A 15311-nucleotide genomic window follows, 5' to 3' on the forward strand; every position below is an offset into this window, starting at 1 on the left:
AATTGATCTTTTACAGAATTATTTTTCACACCGCTAGGAACTTGTGAAGACCCACACCGGTATTCACACGTGATGAATATGTATAGAAACTTATAAATTACCAACTTTTATAAATTACGGTACATATTTAATCCCAATATGGACCTCTCTGTACTTCAGAACTCTCCTTAAAAGTTAAACTTATTGTTGCACTCCATTAACCAAAATATACAGACAAAAAAAAACAGTGTAATACCCTTAAAAAAATAATTTATAAAAAAAAATAATCTACAAATATTACACGTATATCAATAAACTTTGTCTCATGGAACATTGACACACCATTAGGATTTTTAGCAGTTCTGGAATCTTTAATTCATTTGTGCAGAGGGATAGTATAGCAAACTTAGGCCAACGCATTTTCGTCCTTTTAATAATGTTAGGACTTTCTCTAGGGATCATAAAAGTTATCTCTTATTCAAGAAATCTATTTATAATGTTTATAAAAAATATGGCAAATGATAAAGCAACATTGCGCATGCGTCCTCATCTAGTATGGCGCATTATGCAAAGCCTCGTTCTGTTGCCGAGAACATGAGAGTATAGTGAAGACCAAATTGGCTTAATTCGTTCTATTGCGCTTGCTTCTCAGAGAACGCAGTACGTACAAAAACAAAACAACACTTCGGGAACAATGAAAGTCATATCTACGCATGTGTACACAGCTCTGTGCTTCAAACCCAGAACATTTATACTTCTCATTCAATAAACGGATTTTTTTAAAACATTAAATAACATAATATACTCACTATATTTTTTTTCATGTATTACATTAAAACTTAGTAATAAACAAATTATTACATATAGTCATTTGAAAACAACTGCCTTATTCTCACTATTATCTCATTAAAATTAAACTAATAATAACATAGCAATAATATAAATACCTATATACCAATTAATATTAAAACATGTCAATCCCAATAAAAATGTGATTGCAAATTTATTAACATGATATCTAGAAACTAGACACAAACTATTATAAAAAAAAAGTGCTATCGCACAACTTTCATTTAATGCATTTGGGAATAACGTATTTAATTGAAATATCCAAAACCTTTCTCTTTGGGATAATGTCTTCTGTAAATCTCTTTCTCTGTCCTCCAGCATTACATTTTCAATAGCCTTAAAGAGTATTCAATTAAATCTCTTTTTTGTTTAGATAAAGCATGACTTTCTATTCTATTTTTAATATTGCGCACATGCTGTTGCATGCACAACTTTAGAGCATGTTTTGTTTTCCCTAAATATTTCAAAACATTTATATTCTAAAAGGTAAATTACATAACAAGTTTTATAATTCAAAATAGAATCCATTTGTAAAATATTCCAATATTTATTTAAAATCTTTTTTTTTTCTACCTACTGCTTTATTACATATTGTAATAAAAGAGGTCATTTTTATCTTTTCTTCTTTCTCTTTATATTTTATTAACTCTTTCCTGTTTCCTTTTGTTTTCAATATTGCATTATCAACCAGCTCATTAGGGTAACCTCTTGATTTAAATTTGTCTGCATATATAGATAATTGTTCCTGACACATCTCTTATTTAATGCAATTCCTTTTAATCCTATAAAATTGAGACTTTGGAATGCTCTGTGTCCATTTTTTGTCATGGCCACTCTTATAGGGCAGATAACTTCGTATCCACTAACTTAATAAAATTTGTTGTCACTACTTTCTAATCTTCGTGCATTAGTATTAAATCCAGGTATTCTATATTCTCTGTATTAATATTCTAGGTGAAATCCTCAAAACTATTTATTTCTCCTCGCCATACTAAAATAATATGAACAATATAACACTTGTAAAGACATATGTTATCGGAATAGAAACTACTATATATATATATATATATATATATATATATATATATATATATATATATATATTGTTCTTCCCACCACCCCATATGCAAATTTGTAAAGCTGAGTGCAAATACTATACTCATAGTGGTCCCGCACAGTTGTAAGTAGAAATTCTCTAAATAGTTATTGGTTCAAATAAAATAAAGAAGTTTACATATAGAATCTATTGCACTGATAAAATGTCTTTTTCATGTACAATTGATGTATACAGATATTGCACATCTATTGTCACCAGCATATACTTCTTCCCATGTGAAGTATTCAATTATTCGCAAAATAGCTGTTATGTCTTTAACATATGATGTCAATAAAGCAAAAGAGAAAAGGGTTCTCTTCTAGTTGGTGAACTCCATCATTTACATCTCATTAATGAAAATAAAATCATATTCCTTTATTATAACATTTTAAAACAAAATGAAGAGAAACACGCTTAACTAATCACTAATATCACATCTATTTCACATTTTTTCATTTTTTAGTTCTGCACATTAGTTTTTTTAGACCTTATATTATATGTAATTTTATTCACATTTCAAACATGTTGGTTTATAGCAATTTTGATTTAATATATATTGAATGTAATCTAACATCATATTTTTTACATTAAAGTTAATGTTAATTGTATTTAACTCCAGAAATTATGAGTTGAAGATCATATTACATCCCATGCATTGTTAGAATGCATGGGATGTAAACACTTAGCTAAACGTCAAATAAACCATTGATTACTGATTGGTTGTACAAACCTGCTGACTCTGACATGCCAATCATTATTTCTCAAAATTGACGTGTTCACTATCCCATAGTTTTCGGACGCAGACTTCTGTTTGGCATTTTGAAAAAGCTGGGGCGAAACGTGTGTCAAAGCGGTCCTGCAGTATGTGAATTTCACACTGCAGTAATGGGGGCTCTTGTGTGTAGTTAATGAACAATACATCAATCATCTCCAATATATGTTAATTATTAGACTGCTAAAATATTAATGAGAAGTCGCTAGAATTGCTATGTTCCGAGCCGCAGAAAATAGGGAGAACTAGTGCAGAGCTGCACAACTGCTCAGCTATAAGATTCAGCGATGCTGACAATAGATCAGCCTTAGCAGGATCTGCAACGTCAATGAACATGAGAGTAATCTTACCTCATGTGCCATGTTAAATATAGCTTAATTTAGATACATAGTATCATACAACAGATCTATTGTGGGAAGGCTATGGCAGAGCTGTGAAAACATTGAATATGAAAGCAATCCCAATCTATGAGGTATGTTTACAGCCTAATTTAAATACATATTACCATTACATGATAGATCTACTGTGGTAGAGCCAAGATAAAGCTGTGAAGGCAATTGACATTATTTAGAAAATCTATACACACAGGGAGATTTTTGACACTTGGGAGAGCTTTGTTGGCACTTTGTCAGTCCCGCTGAGAGAACAAATACAAAAATGTTTTCAACACACCCTTTGGTACGAAACTAGAATATTCAAGCAAGACCCACCTATCTTTCTGAACTAGGGGAGTGCTTGTGTTGCCCCGGTATCTCCAGGCTTTTGTATCTTATGTGTGATATCATATATTTATAGTTCACTTCAGAAACTCACAGATGACGGCTTTCCTCATACTATGTGTCGTGGTTCAAGATTATTATGTATAAACATATCTTTGTTCTAATTTATTTACTCATGTGTACGTTTGACATTCTTCAATAAAGAAATCTGAAAAAAAAAGCAAATCAATACACTGTCCTCAGCTTACTAGGGGGATGTTAATTAGACATTCAGCACATGGATTTATTATACTCTGTCATTAGAATATCTCATATAAGCAGGTAAAAATCAAAATTTACATAGTAGTACAAGAACTTTACCATTATGTGTAATCTTGTACACATTTTTAACTTCTGTATTTTCAATTCTATCACCTCTTATTCTAGATTGTAATATTTCGCCAGCATAATGGTTGTGTTTCTATCCATTTTGATTTAATGAAGGAATATGATTTTATTTGCATTAATGAGATGTAAATGATGGCCGCAACTACTAACTGAGAACCCTTTTCTCTTTTGCTTTCTTGACTACATATTACTGAATTCTCTAAGGTAGCACCCTCTGCTTCAAATTAATATAACATGATTTGATATGGTATATCTGCATAGTGAGCAGTCTTCATTTATTACTCCTATTATACCCCTAAATAATAGATTTTCTGTGCGGAGTATCATTATCCCTTCCCCCATCTTCCTACCATGAACTGGTGTCTTTAACATATGATGGCAAATTTTTAACTTATTTATTTAGGAACACCTTCACATATTTTGAAATATGGGATGTAAGCAATTCTACCCCCGCTTTTAATGGTCTCCCTGGGGGATATTCTAATGACTTATGGATTTTGATAGAAAACAGGAATAACTTGATTATTTAGTATCAAATACAGATATTCTTATTTACTAATTAATTCCTTGTGCAAACCATAAACCAATAATGATCTCAATTCCATCACAAAATCATCAGTGGGATGTTTTTTTAGATGTTTATATGAAATATTGTCACATAACCTATGTGCCTCTATTTCATACTGTTGCACATTGACATGTGAAGTGGGAAAGCAAATTGAGGTAACATCTCTCTCCTGCTGCGGATCTAGGCCTATCAGGTGGCATCAATACTGGTGCTGAATCTGCTCCTAGCACTTCTGGTAGGAATAACACTATAACATTTCAAAAATAAAAAGTCATCCCAGATACTGTTAAAAACTGTTTATTGATTAGCTATAGATGTACAGGCCAACATTCACCCTACCGAGCGACCTCCAACTCAGTCTACTTCTGGCAAGTATTAAATTATGAATGAGCTTGAACGGTCTTACAAAATTGCCAATGATTAGTAGCTCTTTGCTGATACTGATACTTCAGTCTAAGCACTTATGGCTTCCTGACCCTCTTCCCTCCCCCTTCATTCCTACTTTCTTCAATTCCCCCCCACTACAATTCACCTATGGGTTCATACACACTTTCCCCTTGTGGTGGTACACAGGTAAATACCTAGAACTGCTTGGTAATGGTGGGTAGACTTAAATGCGTTACCCTTAACGTTAAGGGTCTAAATGTCCCGGAAAAGCGGTCCCGTTTATTACGCGACCTTATGGCCAAAAAAATTGACGTAGCCTTTTTACAGGAAACTCATTTCAAGCAAGGTTCTGCTCCTAGGTTGAGCAGCCGCCAATTCCCACATGTCTTTATGAGTAACAATGCGGAAAATAAGTCCCTGGGAGTGGCAATTCTCATGTCCAGTCGTTTGCCTGTTCAGGACATAGACACACATACATTACAGGAAGGCAGAGGTTTGGCAGTGACATGTATGATATCCACCCAAATGTATACCTTTGTTAATATTTATGGTCCGAACTCTAATCAACCTGTATTTCTAGAAAAGCTTCTGGACAAAGTGGAATCGTTAAAGAAGGGCATCACTGTAATGGGCGGAGATTTCAACTGGGTTCTACATCCTCCGACGGACTCATCTTCGGGATCCGCTAGACTGGCCGGTAAGCTGTATCGAAGGGTGAGACGTACTATGCACGAACACCAGCTGGTTGACGCGTGGCGTCTTAAACATCCCACAGACCGTGACTATACTTTCTTCTCGCACCCACATAACACGTATTCGAGATTGGACTATTTCTTCCTTACCCATAACCATTTGCCCTTGATTTCAGAGGTAACTATAGGCCAGATCACATGGTCAGATCACGCGCCGGTGTACCTGACGCTCTCTATTTCTAAGACAGTTAAGAGACCTTTCACCTGGAGACTAAACGAACTCCTAATTCAAGAAGCGCATAACAAGACAATGATAGAAGAGGCCATCACGGATTATGTCCAAACCAACGACACACCCGACATTTCGAAGATTTCCTTATGGGAAGCTCATAAATGCGTTATACGGGGTAAACTTATTCAAATGGGTGCGGTTAGAAAGCGAGAAAAAATTGCCCATAGGGACTCGCTCCTAGAAAAAATAAAGACACTTGAAACGTGTCACAAATCAGACCTGGATCCCTCTGTTATGATAGAACTGACAGAAACCAGGAAGGCCTTAAATCAACTAATGTCAGATAAAATTAAATATGACCTCCGTAGATGTCAGAACCAATTTTATCAGTGGGGAGATAAGCCAGGGAAGCTTCTGGCCCGTGCTTTGCGCAAACAGAGAGCTCAACTATATGTTCCCCAGATCAAGACAGACGCAGGGTCCACACTAGTTCACACTTCGGATATCGCTGGGGCGTTCCGGGACTATTACACCAAGCTTTATAATCTGTTTGACACATCTAACACATCTAGCCTCCCGACCAAACAGACCCGCATAGCAGAATACCTTGAACGCATAGATTTTCCCACGCTAGATGAGGATTCTGTACAACTGTTAGAAGAACCCTTTACGACTGAGGAACTAGAGGAGGCGATCAAGACGACGCCATCAGGGAAGAGCCCGGGGCCGGACGGTTTTACCACTCTTTACTACAAAACTTTCAAAACACAATTAGTACCTCTTTTGCTCCAGGCCTTTAACTCTGTCTCTGCCCAGAAACACTTTTCCCCTCAAACACTAGCTGCCCAGATTACTGTATTGCCAAAAGAAGGGAAAGATCCAGCTTCATGTGCTAGTTATAGACCCATCTCTCTACTTAATGGGGACATTAAACTTTACGCTAAACTGATTGCAAATAGATTAAAACCATATCTGACCCAAATCATTCATTCTGATCAGGTGGGGTTTGTTCCGGGAAGGGAGGCAAGGGACAATACCACTAAGATAATTAATTTGGTACAATACGCACACACCGCCAACATCCCTACGGTTTTACTATCCACAGATGCCGAAAAGGCGTTTGATAGAGTGGACTGGGAATTTATGAGGGGGGTCCTTAGTCACTTGGGTTTAGGTCCATTGAGTATGGCCCGAATAGAGGCTCTATATATGAAACCAACGGCAAGAGTCCGGGTTAACGGGGAACTATCAGAACCCATTGTAATATCCAACGGTACCAGACAGGGATGCCCCTTGTCTCCGTTGATCTTTATCTTGTGTATGGAAGCATTGGCTCGATCCATCCGGGCAAACCCTGATATCTCTGGTCTACGGTTAGAAGACAAAAGCTTTAAATTGGCGCTTTTCGCGGATGACCTCCTGGCAATCCTCACTAATCCTGTGGTTTCAATTCCTAACTTAGTGTCAGAATTTCAGCAGTTTGGCGAGCTGTCTGGCTTTAAAATAAACTATTCAAAATCGGTAGCACTCAACATCTCTGCGCCCGAGACAGTGGTTGAAGGCCTGAAGCCAGCATTCTCATTCACGTGGCATTCCTCACGACTTAAATATCTGGGGGTGTTTATCAATAAGGATAACAAAAAGATTTTTGAGGACAATTTTATCCCCATCAACAATACAATTAGTAGAGACCTGAAAAACTGGTGTCCAAAAGGCTTTTCTCTGATAGGCAGAGTCAACGTGGTCAAGATGAATGTATTACCACGGATTCTCTACTTGCTCCAAACTCTCCCTATACACCTTCCCACCTCCTGGTTCAAGACGCTACATAAAGCAGTTAGGGATTTTGTATGGAATGGGAGGCGCCCACGTTTTAAACATGACATTTTATATATGCGGAAACACGCTGGGGGGCTACAATTACCCAACTTCGCGTTATACTACGATGCGGTCATACTAAATAGAGTGGTGGACTGGACAAGGCAGAGACTGGACAAGCAGTGGGTCTGGATAGAGAGTTACGTCGCAGGCAAGGCCCTTAAGTTCTCATCATGGCTACACTCACTCCCTAAAATCATCCACCCGACTGTTTCGCCAACCCTAGCTAGATGGGCCAAATTACGCGCGGCTCCTCATATTTCCTCACGACACTCGCCTTTGACCCCGATATTTGACAACCCAGAGTTTCCTCCAGGACTTACTAGACAGACATTCAGATGTTGGATTGGGGCAGGACTCCGCAGGGCTGGCCAGCTGGTGGACGCGTCTGGGGTCTTACCCTTCACCATTCTCCAAGCTAAATGGGAACTACCAAATGCGGAGATTTGGCGATATATACAGCTCCGCCATTTCCTGGGGTCTTCGGAGGTCCGAGAGTCGGTGGGGAGGTCGCTTACCCAGTTTGAATCTATATGTACCACTGCATTATATCCTAATCATACTTTGTCTCTCATTTACAGTATTCTCATTGAACATGCTTATAACAAACAACCTACCTTCATTAGAGAGTGGGAAAGGGAGCTGGCTTGCACGATTCCTGAGCAAGATTGGAAAAATATCCTTTTACGCACTCAGTCAAGCTCGGTCAGTGTACGGGTGGTGGAGACACAATATAAAATTTTGACTAGGTGGTATAGATGCCCCAACCTACTGGCTAAGATGGTGCCTGGGATGTCAAACTTGTGTTGGCGATGTATGTCAGCACCAGGTACTCCGTTGCATATATGGTGGGAGTGCATAGCTCTTAGAACTTTTTGGGACGCAGTTCTTTTGATTTCAAAAGAAATAATGGGCGTTGAACCGCCTAATTGCCCCAAATACTGGTTATTGAATCTTAATAAATTGACCATCTCAAAATATAAAAAATCAACAATTAAAAACCTTAGCAACGCGGCAAAGGCTGTGATCCCGGTGCATTGGAGATCACAGAATATTCCTACCATCAAAGAGTGGTTTGCCCGTCTAGAATCCTACAGAATAATGGATGACATACTCTATTCATCAAGAGACAAATATAGGGAGTATTACTATATATGGTTCAAGTGGCTTGAATTTAAGGATTCGCCACTATATTCTCAGTGGAATAGGTGAACCCCCCCCCCCCTTTCCCCTCTCTCTCATCTCTGATCTACCCCTCCTTACCTGTCTGTATTCCTCTTGACCTTTCCCCCATCCTTACATGATGTATTATAGTATACTAAATGGTACTTTGTTTTTTTTATATACTGGTGCAATGACACACCTCTTTCGTGTAACTGTATCTTTATATGCAATGTTTATTAATGACTTTAATGCATCGTTCAATGCAAAACAGATATATTTGTAAAAGCTGTTTAATTTTCTTTCCAATAAAAAAAAGAATTTAAAAAAAAAAAAAAAAATTATGAATGAGCAACTGAGAAATCAAATCCTGTTTTAAACCTTTATACTATTATCGGATTACAGTTCTTAAAAATCTAGTTTAAGGAATATTTTTTTGCTGTAATAGATACTGCAATTAAACACAAATACAAAGAAATCCAGTGGTTACATATCTGGATCAGTATTTAAAGCCATGTTTCCAGAATGAATCTACTTATCTAGAAGATACCACACCCTTTATCTTGAAGTTAAAAAAATTTGGCTCTGATACCAACTAACCATATCCTAAGCCCAGTTGGCATGTGCAGCTTATATATTATCATTCTTCTTGCAGAAGGCCTGGTAGCTAGCTGTTACACATCTATTGAAGGGAAACCAAATGTGAGTGGAATTTTTTTGTGATGCAACTCATGGACGTTAACAGTTATATATTGGCCACCAGCAACCACAACCCGAACTGGCTGTCAAACATCTCATTTGGACAGTTTTAAGATTTAAAAACTATAAAACCTGCAAAATCAGATGTAGTGTTCAGGAAAGCTTAAGACTTGAAGAAAAAAACTAGTAAGGAATCACATTGAACCAAAGACACAAATCCAGTCACTCATCGTACCCACAGCCAAGAGGCTTCTTTTTTTGTGGACAATGTATTGCCTGTAACAATTCCATGCTAGATTTTCAGTCCTACAATACAGGTTCGAAATATCCCATTAAGGATTTTCTAACATGTGACTATTATTATTTATTTATTTATAGGGCGCCACTAGGTATCCGTAGCGCCGTACAGGGAAAGACAGAAATACAGTACAGGGTGAGACATCACGGAACAGTTAACAAAAAGCACAGTAACTCGGAAGCTCAAAGTACAGCTAGATGACAGGCGAGAGCCCCAGCGGGGTAGCTAGAGGGGTAGAAGGGCCTCACGGAAGAGACAAGGAGCTGGAGAGCAGAGTTAAGGTGGTGGAGAACAGGAGGAGAGGAGGCCCTGCTCGAAGGAGCGTACAATCTAAGGGGAGGGTAGGACAGACAGAGACGCAAGGGTAGGAGGAGGAAAGGGGGAGAGCGGAGGCAAAGACGGAGGGGAGCGGGGGGGGGGAGAGGAGAGCGACGAGGAGGGAGGTAGGTGGGAGACAGGAAGGAGGGCAGTTAAGTGGGGGACTGGAAGGCTATGAGGAAGAGGTGGGTTTTTAAGGCCCGTTTGTAGCTGGACAAGTTGGGTGAAGTTCTGATGGAGCGGGGGAGCTGGTTCCAGTGGAGGGGGGCAGCACGGGAGAAGTCTTGGATGCGAGTATGGGAGGAGGTGACCAGGGGGGAAGAGAGGCGACGGTCATTGGCCGAATGGAGATGTAGGGAGCGGTGGAGTTGGAGAGGGCCTTGAAGGTAAGTGTAAGGAGCTTGAACACGATTCTGTAGGGAAGGGGAGCCAGTGAAGGGACTAGAGATGTTATATATCTTCTAGTGTTTCTGTCACCACCAATATGTGGGTCGAACCATAGTACCACTCCATGTACATCTAGCTTAGCATATACGCAATATCAAGAGAGGCCTAGAAACGCAGAGTGTGTCACAACATTTCAAAACAGAACATGATCAAGATCCAACATTACTCAATTTTGTAGCGATCGCCCCCCCTAGCAGACACTTGCTGCCAACGGCTGCACAGTATGTGCAGGTCCGTCCAGCCGTGACAGGCAGGGACAGTGTGCTGCCCGGCTGCTCTGACTGTGTTTAAAACACAATCAGAGCACCTGGGCAGCACACTGTCACGGCTGGACGGACCTGCACATAGTGTGCAGCCGTCGGCAGCCTAAGATGTTAGAAAGGGGCGAGGCCTAAATCGCCCCGGGTACAGCATTTTTCTAGATCCGCCGCTGTGTCCTATAGATTGTAAGCTTGCGAGCAGGGTCCTCTTACCTCTCTGTATGTATTACCCAGTATTGTTTTATTACTGTTTTTTCCCAATTCTAAAGCGCTACAGAATTTGTTGGCGCTAAATAATTAAATGTTGATGATGATGAACAAAACTTCATGTCTTGTTAAATTGTAGCACAGTACAGTTTCATCTAATCTCTTAAGATACTAATAGCACTTTTCTGCAAGCCTTACCAATGCACTCATCTTGTCAGCTCCTAATGATGGCTACACATGCTATAACTAGTCAAACATTTTGGTATTGACATCCGCAAGTGTGATCTGATGAAAAATTTTAGGCCTATGTGAGGTCAAATGCTGACTTTCCTGCTATCTGGCCGCTTGACTCAGGTCTGCCCAATTTTGCTTCGCACATGTGTGTCAAAATTAAAAAACAAAACAAAACATTTTTTAACCTTTTAGTTTGGTCATTTTCAAGTGAATTTGCCCGATAATGAGGCATATGAAGTATCAGGCATCATATTGGACATAGAATATCTGATCAGTCAGCATATGTGGGTCATTATCAGCCATCCTCACTACTAGGTCCCTGACCCTGATCTGGACCAAAATTTGGTGATTTGGCAAATGTGTGACAAATTGTTTATGAACCCTGTGTTTGGCAACAGGCTGAACAAGTCCATGTGTTTAAAATGCATATGGTTAATGTCTATTCCTTCAGGCACCTTACCAACCTTTGTATGCTATAAGTGTGACTTAAACTAAACCAAATAAACACACGAACACGTATCAGCTTTTGGCAAAAGGTCGCAATTTTATTCATAACCAATTAAATTCAATTCCGATTGGTGGTGGCGAGAGCAAAATGCAGTCAGCTAACAACCAATCTTTTAACCAAATATTGCAATGCCAAGATGGCATTAAAACTAACCAAGGAATAACCCCTTAACATTGGCCAGTGCTAAAACAGGCATCAGCATGACTGCTCCCTTTTGGACTCGGCATTGATGGCCACACAAAGCATGCCAAGGGATCCTCCACGCAGAAGGATCAAGAGTGATGTTACTTGTAAAGGGGCAGTGACGTGCGGCCAAGTAACATAAACACCGTTGTGACTAGTCGCTGACTGCACTGTTCACCCACTCACAGCTGGTACCCTTTAACGGGATCCCAGCCCACCACCACAGGATCTGACCAGCGAACCTAATTGTTCATAAATCTCACCAATAAACAACCCTATACCCTCTCTATTCAAAGGAACAGGAACCCCATCAGGCCGAAATAAGTGAATTTTGTCTATCTTAATGGATGGGTGAAAAATATCTACTCCTCAAAACTCTCTAACCACCCGTCCCAAACTATTTATTTTCCTTAACAGTTTGGTCAAAATGGGAGGGCGGATGGAAAACCTCCAAGACAGCCGAGGAACTATATTCGACCAACATAAAATTACCGTTGGCCATCGTGCATGTATAGCACACAAATCTTCTCTGATGTTATTAATGAGGGCCAACGATTTAGTCTTACCCACATCGTTCCCTCCAAGATGGAAAACTAAGATGTCAGGAGGTTGATTTTTTGACATTTCTTCCTCCAACCAAGGTAAAAGAGATGGCCAACATAGACCCCTCTTCCCCATCCATCTAATATTAACCGGGCATGGAAAATTTGACCAGTCACTTGCCAACTGATGTTTAGAAGCCCAATACACAAATGAGTGTCCCATTATCCAAATCTGTATCTTCTGGCCTGTGAACCGGAGATAGAGAATTGATCAACTTAAGTATTATGAGGCATAAAAACATTCTGACCATTGACAGCAACCAAGCAGGCCCATAATACAAGGGTTGCCTTAAAAACCCGATAACCATTTGATAACCACTGGACCCGAGCATACTTCTGTCAATAATCAATATTCCACTTTGATTGCTCAACCACCAAACATACCCCAGGTTTAGGGATTGCTTTAATTGCAGCTTTAATAAGTGCGGGTCCACACAAACCAGTTTATTGTCTGAAATGATAACCAACCAATAAGGTTTAACACCACTGTAAGAGGGAGGGGAAAGGGCAAACAACCTATAAAGGTTTATTCAAACAACATGTATAAGTGACACTAGTGACCAATGATGTTTAATGCTATGCACTTGGAGTGAGATTGACTGAAGGGAATAAGGGAAAGCATGGGAATTAACCTAAGGTTCAATGTTGAAGGAGAATTCAAACCTATTAAGGTATCACAGGGAAGAATGGGATTCCAAAGGTGCACTAATAAATGAGATGACTAATGCATGATTTGTTATACCAACCTGGAAAAGGTTTAGCTGATGAGGGCGAGAAACCAACCTGTCATGGTTAAAGAGTTTCCATACCAACCTGACAGTATTTACTATGGCTACAGGGCTATTGAACATGAACACCAACCACATGTGGTTTACTTACTAAACACGGGTGAGAGGAACCAACCAATAATGGTTTACCAGTATGACATAAGGTACCAACCTACTACGGTTTAACACCCATAACGAACAATGGAAATTAAAGGTACCAACCTAAACAGGTTTAATCATGAAGAAGGGAGGAGAAGGAACAGTAACCCAAGTGTAGGTATGTATCTGTAGGAAAAAATGGGAAAATCCCTTCACGCTTTCGCTAACACGACAAGCAGCTTTTGCCCTGAATTACCGGAGGAGGGGTGTGCGCGAGAAGAAGGGATAGAAAGAGAAGAAGGAAAAAAGGGGGTGGGGTGGGGTTGGGGGTGGAGGATGTAGAAAGAAGATGCAAAGAAGAAAAGAACATAATTTACAATTAAGGTCTAATATACCTTTTATAATTATCCGTCTTCCAGCGACCCAAAGATTTAATGTCAGGGACAGACGCCCCTCCTACAGCTGCAGCTGCCCCAATACGAAAAGAATGGATTCCGTAGAATTTTGGGTCCAAACCAATTTTCAGCACTGCACTTTTAAAGATAGCATTGAACTGGAATTTTGACAAAGGAGACCAGTTGATGTGCACTAACCATGCTACACTATCTCTGGGACCAATCTCTGCTAATTTAGCACACAATGAAATCGGACATATAGCCAAATCAGTGTTAGCGGGCAAGGTGACCCAATGTCCTCTACTATACTGGTCCGTCTTAGATCAAACAATTTTAACTGAAACGTGTGTTAGCCACTAGAATGTCTCTAGCCAACAAAGCTGTACCGAAAGAAGCTCTCGAGTTAGCAACCAGCTCGTTAATCCTAAACGCTCCATGAAATGCCATGGAAAAAGCTGTGCTGAATAATATAGCCACGTAAGCACTCGAAGTTACGGCCGCCAGTGACACTATCAATTGTTAAAGCAGGGGAACAGTAATTGGAAGCCTAGTATCAGGAGCAGAGGGGCGAACCCTAGCCCATCCTTTCATGGTCTTGGAAATTACAAAACCTCTTGTGGGATCTAATTTGTTATGCAATCAAGCCATAAACAATATGCCTGCTAGGATTGAGGCCATGGCTTAATTATTCACGCCAATACTATATTTTTCCCACCTAAAATCTAGCCTTTCCTCTGCCTGACCTGATGTACTTGGGGCCCTGGAACGTTAGAAAGCTTCCCAATGACGCCAGGCTGCCTGATAAGCTCGTCTTGTAGACTGTGCAAGGGACGACTCTGCCAACCCCGATCATCCCGATTCGATCCACTGCCATGCGGAAGGACAAGGAATTCCGGTTAATTGAACCGTAGGAGCGAGTTCCCTAAAATGCGAGAGTGCATCTGCCACAATATTTACTTATCCAGGGACATGCCTGGCTTGAAAAATGATATCTTTCTCCAAGCATTTTAAAACAAGCCTGTGTAAAAGATTCACTGCTGGCAAAGATGTGGCGCTCTGGCGATTGATCGCCTGCACCTCCCTGATATTATCACACCAGAAGACAACATTATGGCTTGTTAGCTTATGGCACCAGAGATCAAGGGACAAAACTATAGGAAATAACGCTAGAACTAACAAATTTGCCACCAAACCGTTATGACGCCAATTCGCAGGCCAAGGAGCTGCACACCACTCGTCCTGAAAAATGGCCCCAAAACCATTCGCTCCAGAGGCATCTGACAATACATTCGAAACCTGCTTTTTAGGCCATATACGGACTCCATTAAAAGTCTGTAAAAATTTAGCCAAATCTGCAAATCCCCTTGTATCTCTGCCGATAAGCGTACTCTCGCATGAGGTCTTTTTAATCCTGCTGTGGCCATTGACAATTTCCTAGAGAAAATGCGTCCCATAGGTATCACCCTGCATGCCAAGTTAAATGAACCCAGAAGGGACTGAGCCCGATGCAGAGAACTAGCCTGGGAACTAAGCGCTTCAGCAACCACTGCTCCTAATTTATCTATCTTCTCCTT

The sequence above is a fragment of the Mixophyes fleayi genome, chromosome 5 (genome assembly GCF_038048845.1).
Source record: "Mixophyes fleayi isolate aMixFle1 chromosome 5, aMixFle1.hap1, whole genome shotgun sequence".
In the NCBI taxonomy this organism is placed as follows: Eukaryota; Metazoa; Chordata; class Amphibia; order Anura; family Limnodynastidae; genus Mixophyes; species Mixophyes fleayi.